We start from the raw sequence: 15,087 nt of genomic DNA on the forward strand, positions 1-15,087 counted from the left end.
ATTAAATTACCCAATTTGCTGGGCCACCTGCTGGTAGTTGTTGCTCCGCTTCTTCAAATACACATTTTCACTACGTGTAGCATGAATGCTGCAAGTGCTCCTGAGGTATCTGAGTAGCCGTTCAGCACGAATCGGCCCTGAGAGATCATCGCTGGGATCAAAGAAATCAGAGGTGGGAAAGGCCTGAAGGAGTCCAGGTGGGTTTACGTTTCTCATCCTGCAGCCGGAGGAGGGTTGGTCGCAGCGGCGTGCTGCATTGCTCTCTGTCCCGTCGAGTTTTCAGTGTCCTGTGACACCCTCCTTTCTGTGAGTTACCCGGGTTTTAGAAGCAATGATTCTTGCTATAAAATGTAAACAGTCAAAATATGTTTCATCCAAACCTTTTATTGCAAAGCTATCTCTGTTTGAATTAGGATGTTAGTGCAAAAGCCTCTCCTGAGTAATTAGTCATGCTGCCCTCCTGGAAGGAGTTTTGTGCAGTTGTCATGGAGGACTGTCAGGCAGTCAGGAGCATTGGAACTGTGTATTGATTTCTTCGGCTGATACCTTCTTAATCGGCAGTCACTTTGTCTTCTGGCAGCTCGCTTGCTGCTGGCTTGCGGGGTTTCATCTTCCACTGTAGTGCTGGTGGGAGCCCAGCAGGTAGGAGTCCTCCCCAGGCGGTCTCCACCGGCTCGCATCTTTCCGTCTCCCAGAGTTTTTGTGGCAGACTGAATGACAGAAGTCACCTCACTCCATTGTTTTATTGTTTTTTTTAATTATTACTCTTTAATTCGGTTAATTTGCTCTATTAAGAGTCTTCTTGTAACCACATACTAATGGGTGAAAAAGGAAGATTTCAGTTGCTGCACAAAAATGGTATATTTGCTAGCTGAATGCGCAGGTGTACCCATAAAACATAGGGGTGGTAGTATCTTGCCCTCAAAGAAACTTAAAAAGCAAGCTATGCTCCTGTGTCCGGTTTGAACACAGTTTAAACTCTGTCTCTACAATGCATGTTGAGAACAGCTTGTGCCATATGATTATTCAATCACTCTTTAATCAAAGTTTCTCAAGCTTTCCTAGAACATAAACTGTTTTAAAAGGGAAATTATCATGTGGAAATCTTGTATAGGTATTTCCTCAACTCATCTATCCTTTTGATAGCTACCAAAATTCTTATGACAGTAGGCTATTACTTATGGGGGGAAGTAATATTTAGAAAGGCTTTAATGATCTTGTAGTTGGCTTTAAACACAACAGTTAATATTAATGAATCCTTAGAATGAAACATCTAAGTATTTATTAGAAGAGGAACTTGTTCCTCTCTTTCAGGTTGAGGCTTTAAGGATGTAGCTGCAGTTTCTTTCCCTCTTCTGGCCCAAGAAATATTTAAGTATTCCTTGAAAAATAGAACAGCTTCAATCTGGTGGTACTGACAGCATCCCGACCCTAAATGCTGCACACCTGTGATGTGAGACATGCAAGTTTGAACTCTTGAGGGGGATGCTGTACTGAAATCTCTCACGCTGTAGGTGAGGATGGTGGCCACTGGGGTCCATCAGGAAGGGCTTGGTTAGCTACTTAACTCAGGAGAGAGCTGAAGGTTGTGTATCCAGACCAGAGCAGAGTGCTCCTTACAGCAGGGGTTTAACATATGCATTTCTCTTTTGCATTTCCCATCAGTCACCTCAGGACACCTACTTGCAGGTCTGTGTGTGCCCTGAGCAAGGCCGAAGCTGTGGAACAGCAGAGCTCTGCTTGAGCCGCACCCTGGCTCAGGGCTGCCTTTTTTACACCTGATCTGACATTTGGTGGCAGTACTGCTTGAGCCAACACAAAACACAGGGCAAATCTGCGACTGCCTGCAAAGTACGTATGCTCTGGGGTGACGTGCGTGCTCACGCCTCTGTTGAGTTTGTCGTCGGGCTCCTAAAGTAGCTGCAGATTTACCAGGGAGGTGAGGAGGTGGTCTGAAGGGTGCCTTTAATACTTCCTAACACGTGCATTCCTGGTTATATGGTAGCACTGGCCCATCATCCATGCAATTGCTTCTGCCTAGGCCAGCAGAAGCTGGGCACCTGATGTAGGGCTCTTAGTTCTGCAAGCTGGCAAAGTACCTAGGGGTGCTGAGAAACTAAGTATGTGTTGCCCAAATTCTTTGGTGAGTCTAGCTTGGGGACCCTTATCATTTGATTATTTTAATTTCCTAAGTTCCTAGAGGCTAGAGGGAGGATCAAGATCTCACTGTATTAGATGCTATACAGACATGTAGAAAGAGTCTTGCCCTGCAGGTCTTTCAATCTACATACAAGAAGATTAAAGATTAGAGAAATGGAAATATCATGGAAGAACAATAATCAGATTATAAGTGGTAAATGTTGCATTAGTTCCACATTAGATTTTTTCCCTTGTTTTCTTGTTACATTCCTTTACTCTTACCACCAAAGATAAGAGGTAAAGAAAGAAGAACTGATGCTTTCCACTTCTGTTAACGTATCTCACCTATGGCAAAAGAGCAACTGGCATTTTGTTGGTCTCTGGCTATTATAGTTTATTTTTTTCCTTAACATTTATTATTAGAAGTATTAGCATTGATAATAGTATTTTTCGGTATTATGGTGCCCAAGGTCTGACAGAGATGGGGGCCATATTGGAAAAATGCTTTATAATAATAAATATGATTTCTAGTTGGTTCAGTAGTCCTTATTCCGCTACTTACAAGAAAATGAAGATACTTTTAAGAAAAAAATGTTCAGTGATTAAAGTAAGTATTATCTCCTTAAGCCCCAACCCTCTTAAGGGACAGCAGAATTTTGCTGTCAGGAGAAGTCTACATTTTCCAGGTTTACAGCTATGTAATGATTTCTATACATAGACTAGTCAATATGCTTCTCTGAAGATTTTGCTTCACTGAAGTGAAGTACAGCAGTCAGCTGGCAATACTTAAGCCATGTATGAAAGGGAGTCAATTTTCTTCCTGTGTTCTGCTCTCTAATGCTGCCTATAGCTCCAATAGATTTCATTGTTTGGTACACCTGTGAGTTTAGTGAAGTGCAGTACATATGACGGCAGGCGTCGGGTAAGTTAATCAGCATCTGGCACTTGCCATAGTGAGATGTAGGAGGAATGAAAGAAATCATAGTCCCATTGAAATCAATGATAACACTCCCTGCACTCCAGTGAGGACAGGATTTCAGGCACGTGTATTGGTAAGTGCACGTCCCCGGCTTCTCTTAAATGGTTCCACCTACAGGAATTTCTCTTGCATCCTATGTGGAAAGGATCTTAAACATAGTTTTGGTTTATTACTGCTCAGCAGTCTGTTTGGGAGTAAATCTAACAACCAATTTATATAATGATGAGGTCTCAAACTCCAAAGATGATCAGAGCACCGTCTTTGAAAAATTAAAGGAAATAAAAGTTTTCCTTCAAAAACTGAGTGTCTAGGAGGTTCAGTGATACAAGTCCTTTTCGTGAGACAAGTTTCATACAGCTTCATCAGCGTCAGAACAACAACTTTTGCCCTTCACTTTTTTAAAGAGCTGTAAATAGTCCTACATTTTCTTCCATTTCTCCCGTTTCTTCCTTGACCCGTATGGCTGTCATGAAGTCGCATGTTTAAAATGATCTAAAGACTCATTCTTCAGCAGGGTTTAGGGAACACAGCTCTCTCGGGGTAGTTTGGGAAATGCCTGTTTCTCCTCTCTGCTTTTCACAGCTGGCACTAGATGGTGCTACGTTACTGAGCTTTGCTTCAGAAAACATCATCAACTTTAGCCTGCTTTTCTCTCCAGCGCGTGGGAAGGAGTGGGGCTTCTCTACCCACATTGGCAACACGGGTACAGTAAAAAGACCTTTTTCTAACGCTAAACTTGAGCTTTTGTCAGTGCAGGGCTGGTTCCAAACTTGAACATCATTCCAGCCCAGACTGCTTGTTTCCTTTTCTTTTAAAAATGGTGCTGCCGTTCCTGTATTTCCTCAGTCCACGTGGAGTATGTGACACTCATTGGAGACCTGAGGTTACTGATAATCACAATATCCCATCTATGTCTTTAATCTGTTCCTGTAATTCCCCATCTCTCTCCCTCCTCCTTACACGCTCACATTTCTTAACTTACTTCTTCAAATGTTTAAGAATACGAAGAAAAAACCCCAACAGATCTGTTTAAAACAATTTGCTGTATTTTTCAACAATAAAAATATAGATTAAAAAATGGAGTGGATAGGTTCAAAAGAAAAAAACCAATATTGTCTCCCGCAAAAGACAGTACAGGGAGGCTTTTCAGTACAACTCACACAGTGCCGCACAAGGGCTGTGCAGACAGGCTTTTCAAGCATCTCCCATTTTGCTGCCTAAGTAATTGAGCTTTGCCTTGAAACACTTCTGTGTCTCTCCTCCAGAGCCTGCCTGGACCCAGTTCTGCTGATCGCGTCAGTGAGGGTAGAGGGCTTTAATCGGTCCCAGTCTATTCCCTGCCTCCCCCCACATGGTTTTTGCTGGTTTGAAATACCAGGCTTCGGTGTTGCAGTGAGATGCTGTTGTGGGAGAGATGCCGATTTGTGTTTGGCTCGGACCAGCGCGAGGGCAGAGGCTTTCCTCGTGCGGGTGGATGTGGCCCTGCATCCAGCTGATGAAGGAGGAGGGGGACGCGAAGAGCTTATCTGGTGCTGTCGCGAGCCTTCTGCTGGGAGCATGGCCAAACCTCTCCCCGCTGATGGCTGGCTCCTGGTCCGGCTGTGGGGATGGGGGCGGGGGCAGCCTGGGCAGCCGGTCCTCCTCCAGGAGACACCTGGAAACAGCCAGTGGGAACCTGTGGGGTGAGCACAGAGGCAGGTGCAGAGGAGAGCTTATCAGCCGGGTGGAAAGGGCTGTCTGAGGTCTGGCAGGATCTCTCCGGTCTGTTTCTCAATAGACTTCCTGCAGTTATGGAAGAAGTAAAGGATGATGTTGCAGAACAGAGACAGGGAAGACCATTCTCTGATCCCATCCGATCTGAGGATGAGGTTGAGCCTTGAAGAAGGGGCTGAAAAATCCAATGTGCATGAGAATCTAAACCTGTGGATGAGCAAGCCTGATCTTCAGTTGTCCACTTGGGTTTCTTCAAGGTTTTGCTTTTGTGTGTGCAATCCAAACCTCGCTATATCTCCAGCAAACAAGCACGCAGAATGAGATATGGGTCCCAAATGTAGAGTTTGGAGGGCTTGAATCTGTCTCTACTCCAGATCCAGAGGAAATGTGAAAGCTCAGCTGGAGATGTGAGGGGTCTCTGGGCCAGATTGATTCCTCCAAATTTTCTTCATCGGTCTTTCTTCAAATTCTTACCCCCATTTAAGGTGAATCTTTTCAAAACATAGTGTAAGTGTCTGTTGCTGAAGTTACACCGAAGATCTAAAATAGCAACCAAAATGAGAGTATATTCTGATTACTGCTGATGGAGGTTCCACGCAATGTTTGTTAAAATGGATGGAAAAAAGCCATTGAAATGGTCTCAGCACAGAAGTTTGGTAAAATGTATTGCAATATGACCATTATATTAAGGAGGAGGAAAATGATGGGAAATTTTCTGTGACAGAGGCTCTGTGTGAGCTTGAGGTGCCCTCAGAATTACCCAGGCAAAATTCAGCTGAACTGTATATTTCAAAACCTGAGACAGGAGAAAGAGCCACACATATTAGTCTCTCATCTGTAGGAAAATAGTTAAAATGACAACAAAGACAAGAAAACCTACATTTCAATTTCAATACATCTGTTTGAATTATGGCTATTTGGTACTTTTGAGAATAAATTGCATTTGAAATGGAATCTTTCTAATGACTTATCTTTCAGGCAGGTATTGTGCACACCTTTTTAATGCATTTTACATGTTTGGAGGGGGAAAGAAAAAAGATGAATTATGAAGAAGTTAAGAGGAAAATAATTTCAGGAGGTAATGGATGAGCTCTGTCTGGAAGATTAATCAAGGCAGTTGCAAGAGAGTGCCAAAAGCATAACTGAAGTAGAACTAAATATCTGATTGTAATTAAAACTTTAGCCTTCTAATAGCTCCATGAAAGATATTTTAATAAACGTGAAATGCACTTTCTAAATGGCACGCTAACTTTTAATGACTTGGGTGTTTTGTTTGATTAGTAACCTGGACTGTTAAATTAAAGCCAACTGCAAATGCATGATAAAATATTGATGGTTTCAGGCAAATGAATTGGGGGAGTTATGCTTGACAGATTTTTGGTATCATTAAGGATTTTAACTGGTGGAAAATATATATTGCTGGTGCTTAAAGATAGTTAAAGAGGATCTTGTCATTTATATGCCCTAGTTTTAATTTTACAGTAATAATGGGAAAAAAATCTGAATTATTCACAGATGGTTGGTCAAGAGAGGTCACTTAATTTAAAAAGTGTTATTTTAATTACACCTGTTTCTCATTTCCGGTATAGAAAATTAAATATTTGGTGGTATTTGGTTATTTCTTTTCTTAGAACGCCTGGAGCTTTCTTGAGGCTTCTGTGTGTTTTGTATGTGTGTTAAAGAAGGAAGAGTGACATGGTAGAAAGAGTTTTATTGTTTCCAGTATAAGCAGCTTTATTGGAAGTTAATTAAATTAAAAAAACATAATGGTGTCTGCAGGTTCAGAAATAACACATGGGATTTCGAAAGGAAATGGGGATGGTCCCAGAACTCAGCCTCTTTTTAAGGCAGATTTATTGTATTATCAAAATTCAGCAGCCTTTCTGATGTCTTTGCATGATTGAAAAAGAGAGAGTAGGAGAACTGTGGGGAAACCCGTAAAAGTTTATGTGGTTCCTATTTGCATCAGCTTAGAACCGGTTCTTACACCTAAGGTGTGTTCTGGTTTTATTATAATGCCTTAGACTTACACAGACCTTACTTCTCTTCTGTTCTGTTCCGTTCTATTCTGTTGCATTCTTCATGCAAAGAACAGAGATCAAAATCAGGCACAGCGCCCAGAGCAGGGTTAATAGAGCAGTACTTCAGAGTAGTTATAATACATGAGACTTCACCGGAGAGGAAGGGAACGCAGTATCATTTGTACACACGTGCCGGAGCGACAATCGGAGTGAAATCATACTTCCACTGAACTCAAAGGCTGCCTTGTCAGGGTTTTTCATAGGACTAGGTGTTTCCTAAAGCTGCTCCACTACCATCACATCTTTCCGTCTCCTTCCCTCAATCTAGTTTCTGTTCCCTGCGCCCAGGCAGCTGCTGGCTGTGCTCTGGCTGCTGCCGCGGCGGTGCTCCCCAGCCCCCGGGAGCCACCTTCTCCTCGCAGGCTCTGCGGCAGCACCTCCGCCTCGTTTTCTGCCTCCGATTTTCCTCCTAGATGCAGCAGAGCAGCAGGAGGTAAAAGACAAGTCCTTGGATGGCTGAAAGTGGACCTAGGGTCAAGAAATTATTAAGGGAGGCATTTGGGGAGACTTTGGCTGAAGCCACGTGCGAGTACATTGGTGGGGTCTCGTGGAAGAGTAACTGTCCCCTTGGCATCTCAGGGTTAGAACCTGGGTTAGGACCAAATTCAGTCCCTGATAAGGGGGAAGCTGGGAACACAGCCTGTACTGGCCCCTTCTGAGGAAGCCTGAGGCAGAAGTTGGGGAAGACATCCAAGGAGAAACAGTGTAAGCCAAGGCAAAAGTAGGCAGCTGCCATCTAAACCAGAATCTGCAGTCATGGGAGTATTTGAGCTATCTTATAATGCCACCTGCAAAAACGGGGAAATACCACAGCCGAGGGACTACTTAGAGGGAAGCTGCAGGGCCAAGACCAAGTTTGAACCTCCATAGGGGAAGCAGGAACCTGCTGCAACCTTTAGGTAGTGCCTAATGGCCACGTAGTCCTAGGCAGAGCGCTGCATGGCTCAGTAGGCTGTGAACTGGTTTGCAGTGTCTTTTTGACCAATATAATTTATCCTGGGGACGAAGGACTTGTGAATTAGCGAGAGGAAAAAAAATGATTGCATACACTGAAAGAAAGCCCTGGAGACACTGAGCACAGTTGTGTATCTGATGGCAACTAGCTACCTGGTGCTGGTATCCTTTGCCATTAGAGAAACCTCCATTCTGTGTAACTGTGATGGTAGTTCTTCTGTATTTCATGTTATGTTCCACTTACTGTGTTTCTCCATGGACATTAGACACCACTCGATCCAACAGACGCCTCAGGTTAATTTTATGCACGTGAATATTTCATCCAGAGCATTTGCAAAATCAGTACCTTGGAGTGCAAACTCTTCAGGGCCATCTTCTCATTGAGTCATGTGCAATACTGAGCACATTGCTGGTGCACAACCGATAAATTATAACTTCCTGGAGATTCCCATTTGTCAGAGAAAAATGCATCCATGTTCAATAAAAGATTCTGTCACTCTATTGCTGTCTGCGGCTCTTTCAGATTTATATATTCAGCTGATGATGAGCCATTCAGTATGATGCGTGTGATGTGTCTTTCCAGTTGGACAGGATGACCACAAATGTTATTAAATTCCACCAGTCTGCTGATGGAAGACAAAATCTGTTCCTACACAATATCAGTAGTACCAGCACAGGAGATAATGCAATATTTATTTATGTACAGGAGGCCGTAGATAAATTTCCCATATTGTGAGCCTTGTGGAATGCTGAACGCTCATAAATGATGTACCAACTTTATCCTGGCAGGACTGGCAGATATAAACATGATGATGTTCCTGACTGGCTCAGTTTTACTGTCATCCAAATGGCTTAGTATATAATGTAAAAGCACGTCTGAGTCAGTGAATGCCCATTTTTGAGTGTAGCCAGATGGATTTCTACTGTGCAGGCCCTTGTTTGATGTCTAAATTTGCCTCCCACGTGCTCTCGGTATCAGCATGCTTGGAAGAAAACCTTGATTTAAGCTGTTTATGGAGGTTCCATGCTCGCGTTCACAAATCTTCTGACGTTCAGCCAAAAGGCTGGCTTTATTCCTCACCAGGCGGAGAGAAACACACTTTTAAAATTATTTCCCTAAAAAACCACAGACTGTGGTTTCTAATTGTGGAGTTTCTAATTGTTGGCTAATTTGGAGTTTCTAATTGTTGGCTTCAGCTGGGGTGATGTAGGCATTGTGGCCTTCTTTTACTTCTTCCATCGAGGAGGTGGGTTTCTCTGGCTCTTCCCGTTGAATAACTCATCTGGATTTTTTTAAAACTGCCCATGCAACTAGGCATGTACCCACCTCCCTTGCAAGGATGGTGGAGACCCTTAGAGCCAGTTGGGAGGAAGCTGAGCTATTCCAGGATCCAGCAAGGAGTCATCAGAGCAACCTTTGGCTGAGGAACTTTTGACACCTCTCAAGCTAAGGGTGTGATTGTTAAACTCGGTATTTTTTTCCAAAGTGCATTACGAAATGTCGGTAGGATTTAAAATCTGTAATGTTGCATGCTTAGTACTTCTTGCCCTGTTCTTTTAGCTGTATTTTTCTTTTTTCCTTTCTTTTTCTAGATCCCCCTGCCTTTCCTTTTAACCCCATTATATTGTCTTTCTTTTTTTCTTTGCTGTGCTCAGTCCATTTGTTCTAGATCAGAACAAGAAAATGGTAAGTCTTGTAAGTCCTGGCTTATCCTCCTAACCACTGGGTTTTCTTTTCTGCCTGGGCAGGAGTACCTCTCCATGCCATCACGTATTGTTCTCAGTTTCTGGAAAAACAAAAGTAAAGACGCCCTCATTTAGTCACGTCATAACACACCTGAAATGGTTATAGCAAGTGGTGCCAGTCCTGTTACTATTTTGCTTGTTGAGCTTTTCATTCAGTCTCTCACTTTGCTATGTAATTTATATGAATTTCTAATTGTGACCTTTTATCCATTTTTCCTATCTTCCTCACCTGTTCCTAGCATATGTTTCTTTCCAGCTAGATTCCTCATCGTTTTCAAACTGCTGAATATTTTCCCTTTTAATTCTAATGTCTTTTTTCTCTTCTCCTTCTCAGGCTTCTCTCTTTCTCTTCTTTTTATTTCCTGTGTCCTGACCACTCTCTACCAACGTATTTCATCAGCTTGCCCTTGCTTGTTATCACATGGATGCTGCAGCTCGCTCTTCCTGTTCTCCTTCCGTATTTAGCTTGCTGCTAAATGCCATATTTTCATTCCCTCTGCATCCTTGACGTAAAAGGATTTGGTCAGGCCCTGCAGCCTTCATCTTAAAGAAAAATAAAAATGGGAGGGTGAGGGTGGATCAAAGCTCCCATCTGAGCCTGGCGGGGTTGGGGAGTGCAGTCTCTGTGGGACTGGCAGGGACCTACGAGGAGCAATGCCAGGATTTACTGTGCTGGGTCTGATCTGGGGAGCTGTATCCCATCTTTCTTTAGCCCTTGCTGCCAACATGGGCGCTGCAGTTGAATGTAATGTGAGTACTGGTGATGTGACAAGCATCACATCTGGTCATTTTGTATTGCCCAGCCTAGAAATCCTGCCAAGACTTAGAGACAGGGACCAGTGTCTGGGTAGTGATGGGGTCTTTGCTGTTTCTGCTTTTTAAACAGCATGGTTTGGGTATAGTAGCACAAATGGTCACTGTCCTTCCTGAGTTGTACTGATATGCCCATATTAACTTCCATGCTTGTCAGTTCCCAAGGTAAAATAAATATTGTGGACACTGGAAAGGAGGGTGAGTATATCTTTTGTACCATATTTTGAAGTCTGAAGCTACTCTTTTGCTTTCATTTGATCGGAGTTTGAAGCCTCAAATGGCAGCCGCTTGTCTCCAGTCTCTGCCAGAATCCTTTCCCATTATTCTAGCTGAAGGCAAATGCATGAAACACATGAACAAAAGATGTTATATTTTGGCTATTCTCATGGTGAGAGTATTCTTAAGCGACAATACCAAGCAAGCAGATATGTTTCCGAAATGGCCACCACATTTTGACATATAGCACTGGGTACACGAAATCTGAATTAAAGCGTGCTCACTAGGGAGACCTCAGCCCGCCCTGCACACTGGCAGCCGCTTACCTGTAGAAACTGAAGATTGCTTTTGCTAGTGAAAACATCTGGAGACGGAGAGACAGGGCAATATCTGAGGCCAGCGAAGAGCCTGTAATGACAGCTAATGAAGCCAGAAAGAGGCTTTTGCAATTGAGGCACAGCTATAACCTCCTGTCACCTCGGTCCATGCTACATGACTGGAACCAGGAAATACACTTCGGTATCTTGTCAAAACTCCTCTGGAACGCTCTGATTGAAGCTGCTTTGAAAGTGTGATCCTTAGCAGGATTTTTTTTTTTTTTTTTAAAAGCAGAATGAAAAATGTTCTGTCACATTCCAGGTTACAAACTGTAGCTGGAGTAATAAAAGGTCACTTTGCCATTCAGCATCCATTTCCTATTCCTTTGAAGTCCAGCATTTACTAGCAAGTAAACCAAGATACTTCAAAAGTTTTACAGCAGTGTGGCGAGGCAGAGAAGTAAGTACACGAGTAAAATAACTGATTATCTGGTACTGCCTTTGCTGCTAAACAAAATGGGGCCCACCCTTGTTCTCTCTGCGTCTGTGCTCTGCACGCTCTTCAGAGTTGTCTCTGCCTAGCCTTCTGCGCTGTATGTTTTATACAAGGGTGCATCTCTTCGAAATGTGTGGAGGGGGGAGAAAAAAAAGCCTTTTCTTGGCATCTCCTTTGTTACGCTGCTTTCCTTTGCTTGGGAGGATTAGAAAATATTTCATCACCTGTTCCCTGTCCCCTTCCTTCTCCCTCTCTCTCCCCAACTTGTCATATCGTGAAAACAGAGGAAATACCTAGAAAAAGATGTTTGCCATCCACAAGCAGAAGAAAAGAATAAGGGAGGCTGCAGTGTTTCTTAATTTCTTTTGCCAAGCTGCCCTTGTAATCAGATAGGAACATCTGGAAACAAACAAGCAAACCAGCTTTCTCTGGTTACGGCCGGGAAGGAAAATGTTATTAAAGTTATCACAGAGCCTTTTCTCAGGGCTCGGTGCTTGCAAGCGCTCGGCTTTTAGGCGCCGTGCCATGATGCGAGAGGCCAGCCCTGTGCTGGGGGCGATGCGACCTTTCGACTGCAGGGGGCAATCCAGCACAACCCAAGCTGGTCTGTCAGCCCTTGAAATGATCCAGCTATTTCTGACAACAAAGGCCAAAACTGCGCTCACGGTTTGGGGACGGAAGGCTGCGTTCCAGTGCAAGGATGAGTCTCCTTTGTGCTGTGATTATGTATTGTGCGAAAAACCCTTCATCAGCCGCTGCCGCCTGTCCACTGGAGGCGACGGAGTTGCCCGTTTTCTCGCCGGCGGGTTGGTTTATTCGGGTGGAGAACTTGTGCTAAGGCTGAAGCGCTGCTCGAGAGGCCGGCGGTCCCGCCGGGCTCCCTGCAGGTGCTCCCACCCCGTGCCGTCAGTAGTAGGTGCTAGCGAAACAGGAAGGCTGGGGAATCTGGTGTGTTGTTTCCTCCCTTAAACGTGAGTCCTGTCGCAGCCAGAACGGAAGGTATTTGACAAACAAACTTACAGTAAGCACGATTGCAGGAAACAGTCATGTTGGGTCCCAAAAAGCAGCCAAAGTCTATGAGTACACTGGGACACCGGTGCAGGGGCAGCAGCGTGAGAGCTGGTGAGGGGGGGAAGGTAGGGAGCAGGGCTCGGCAGCGTCTGCTTTCTCCATTTAGCCCCGATGCACTTAATGAAAGACAGTCGAGAAGTGTCTTCACCAGCTTCAGGTTTGCAATGGGATGATTTAGTGGCGCTCAGGGACAAGGCAGCTCTGTTGGAGGCAGGGCCCGCCATCCCAGCGCTCTCTGGAGCTGGGCAAGGGAATTACGGCAGGAGGCTTGTTAAGAGCCTCCTCACGCGGTTCATTGTCTGCATCTGCATAAGGACTGCAGGCAGCACTCTCCTGAGCCGCTGCCTACCTGCTGTCTCCTGCTCCGGGCCACCCCACCTCTGATATCCAAGGTCCCATCCTCACTGTCAGAACATATTTTTTGTCGCAGGCCCTGGCTTTCCCACCGCTGCTTGGTTAACGCGCCGTGCCGGGAAGTGTGGGCACTGCCAGCGGCGAAGCGCGGTCGCCACGCTGCTGCTTTGTCTCTCCTGCCTGAGGCTGGGTGCAGCTGGTTAGCAGGTTGGTGCTCAGCAGGACACACCGGATAGTCAGAAGCAGCTCAGGGAGGGAGGGGAAGCTAATGGGAGGACCTTGGACACGGGGATGGGAAGCGTAGCGCTGGCCGTGAGCTGATGGATTAGCCCCAGGTTAATGTCCGTAGAGTAAAGGCACACGGAGAGGCTCACATCAGCCTGTCGGCTCTGGCTCCTCTGCCTCTGCAGCGTGAGCCACCCTGGCCGCACTGCGGAGAGCCTGGCTGGACTCTGGTCCTGAACCGTGGTTGCCTCCCGTGGAGGGACCACCGGGGTCGGCCACGCTCGCCTGCAGCTGGCCTGTGCGATTTCCCCCAGTGGCACGATACTCAGGTAATTCTTCTCACTTGTCTCTGCTCCTGAGTGCCACAGATGTTTCTTACGTGTGCCCTGACGTCCAGGCTCACGAGAGCAAGTGCTGGGTGCTCAGCTCACCATCACTCCTGCTGGTGAGCAAGACATGAGCAAAAGTGGTCAAATTTTAACGTCCATAGAAGTCCCTGTCCAGTCTTCAGCGTATTTCATAACAGTGTCACTTGAAAAGCCCTGCGTGAGACTGAAGATCCTTTGTGATGGCAGTGGAGAGGTTGATAAGAGCTCTTTTGAGCTGGTGCAGCTCAGGCGGTGGGATGAGGAGGACTCGGTGCTTCTGGGCGCTTCCCTCCTGCACGGGGGAGTGGAGTGGGACTCTCTTTTGCAGCTCTTGTGCTGCGAGTTCAGTGAGCAGTGGAGTTTGTTGCACTTAATTTGCTATGGATTTGCATCTTGTGGTGGGGTTCTCTCTTGTCAAACAAAATGCAAAGATTGATCAAAGCTTGTCCTGTGGTTACGGCATGTATAAAGTATCCCCAGTGTAGATGTTCTGGCATCTAATGATACAGTTTTGTTCCCACTAGAAACTCATTTTAGCAGAAGCAGTACGCTCATGTCAGATTTGGTTAAAACTGGACAACAGGTTTGATATTACTGGCAGGAAGCAGAACTGGCAGATACAGACAGCACTGCCATATCAACCACATCGCCTCAGAAAGTTGGATTAAAAATTAATAACTGATGTTCTTTAACATGCAATGCAACCCAAAATATTAGCAAATATTATATCTAATGTTCAAGGAAGTAGGAGGCTAGCAGGTTTTTGTCTGGTTATTTGCAATAATAGAGCAACGTAGAAAAGTTAAGATTTGCGGAGCTTTTTATGATGTAGAGCTTCTCTAATGAATAACAGAGAAACAGTGTTTTATTTTTAAATATCAGGAAATGGATTTATTTGTTTCTTGTTGTGTGTGTGGAGGAAAAAAAAAAAGAGAGACAGTTAGAGCTAGAATAACCTTGGGTTTCCCATCAGCTTGTTTTTAACATCCACAGGCAGGCCAGGTTGCACTGACAAAATTTGTGAGAAGCCCACTGCTCTCATCGGAACTTCTCTCAAGTCTTTGGAAGCGCCTATAAAGGAGAAAGGATTAAATTTCCAAAGTTCGGTAAATTAATGAGTCACTGACGTTACTGTAAACCTTCCAACCTAAAAAGAAAAAAAAAGAAAAGAAAAAAAAAGACCTTTAGAAAGTTTCTGTGATTTCAAACTCGTTGTGTTGGGAAGTGTTTGGGACATCTCGCCCAACCAAGTCCTCTCCTCACCTACCATCAGTGAGTGGCTCCTCTCCCTCCCAGGACCGACTCCCCAGTGTGGAGGGCGGCCGGTGGTGCCTCCGCCTCCCCTTGCCGCCCCACGTCCCTGCTCCATCCTGGGAGGTGCAGCTCGCCCCTCCGGCAGGATTCTGCTGCGCCCCTCTTGGGAAGCAATCACTTTGCCTCTGGTGGTGGTTCTGCCTCAGGTTTTATGAATTACTTCTCTCCTGCACAGGGCTGGCAAAGTGGAGCTTTTTGTTTGTATAGCTGCTCTAGATACGATTTTATTATTAATCACATCAAGGGAGGCTCAGAGGTTTTTAGGGCTAGAAGAGACCATTACTGTAATCTAGTTTGGAAA

At 44.9% G+C, this 15,087-nt stretch overlaps 1 long non-coding RNA gene across 1 annotated transcript in view; it reads left to right on the top strand.

Annotated features, from left to right (window-relative positions):
• Window positions 1-9,020: 9,020 nt before the first annotated feature.
• Window positions 9,021-15,087, top strand: part of LOC142082921 (uncharacterized) — a 50,045-nt gene continuing 43,978 nt past the window's right edge. Inside the window, exon 1 of the long non-coding RNA XR_012673891.1 lies at window positions 9,021-13,086. This is a non-coding gene — a long non-coding RNA (uncharacterized LOC142082921). The remainder of the gene's footprint in view (window positions 13,087-15,087) is intronic.

This window comes from Calonectris borealis, chromosome 5 (assembly GCF_964195595.1).
Source record: "Calonectris borealis chromosome 5, bCalBor7.hap1.2, whole genome shotgun sequence".
Taxonomy (NCBI): domain Eukaryota; kingdom Metazoa; phylum Chordata; class Aves; order Procellariiformes; family Procellariidae; genus Calonectris; species Calonectris borealis.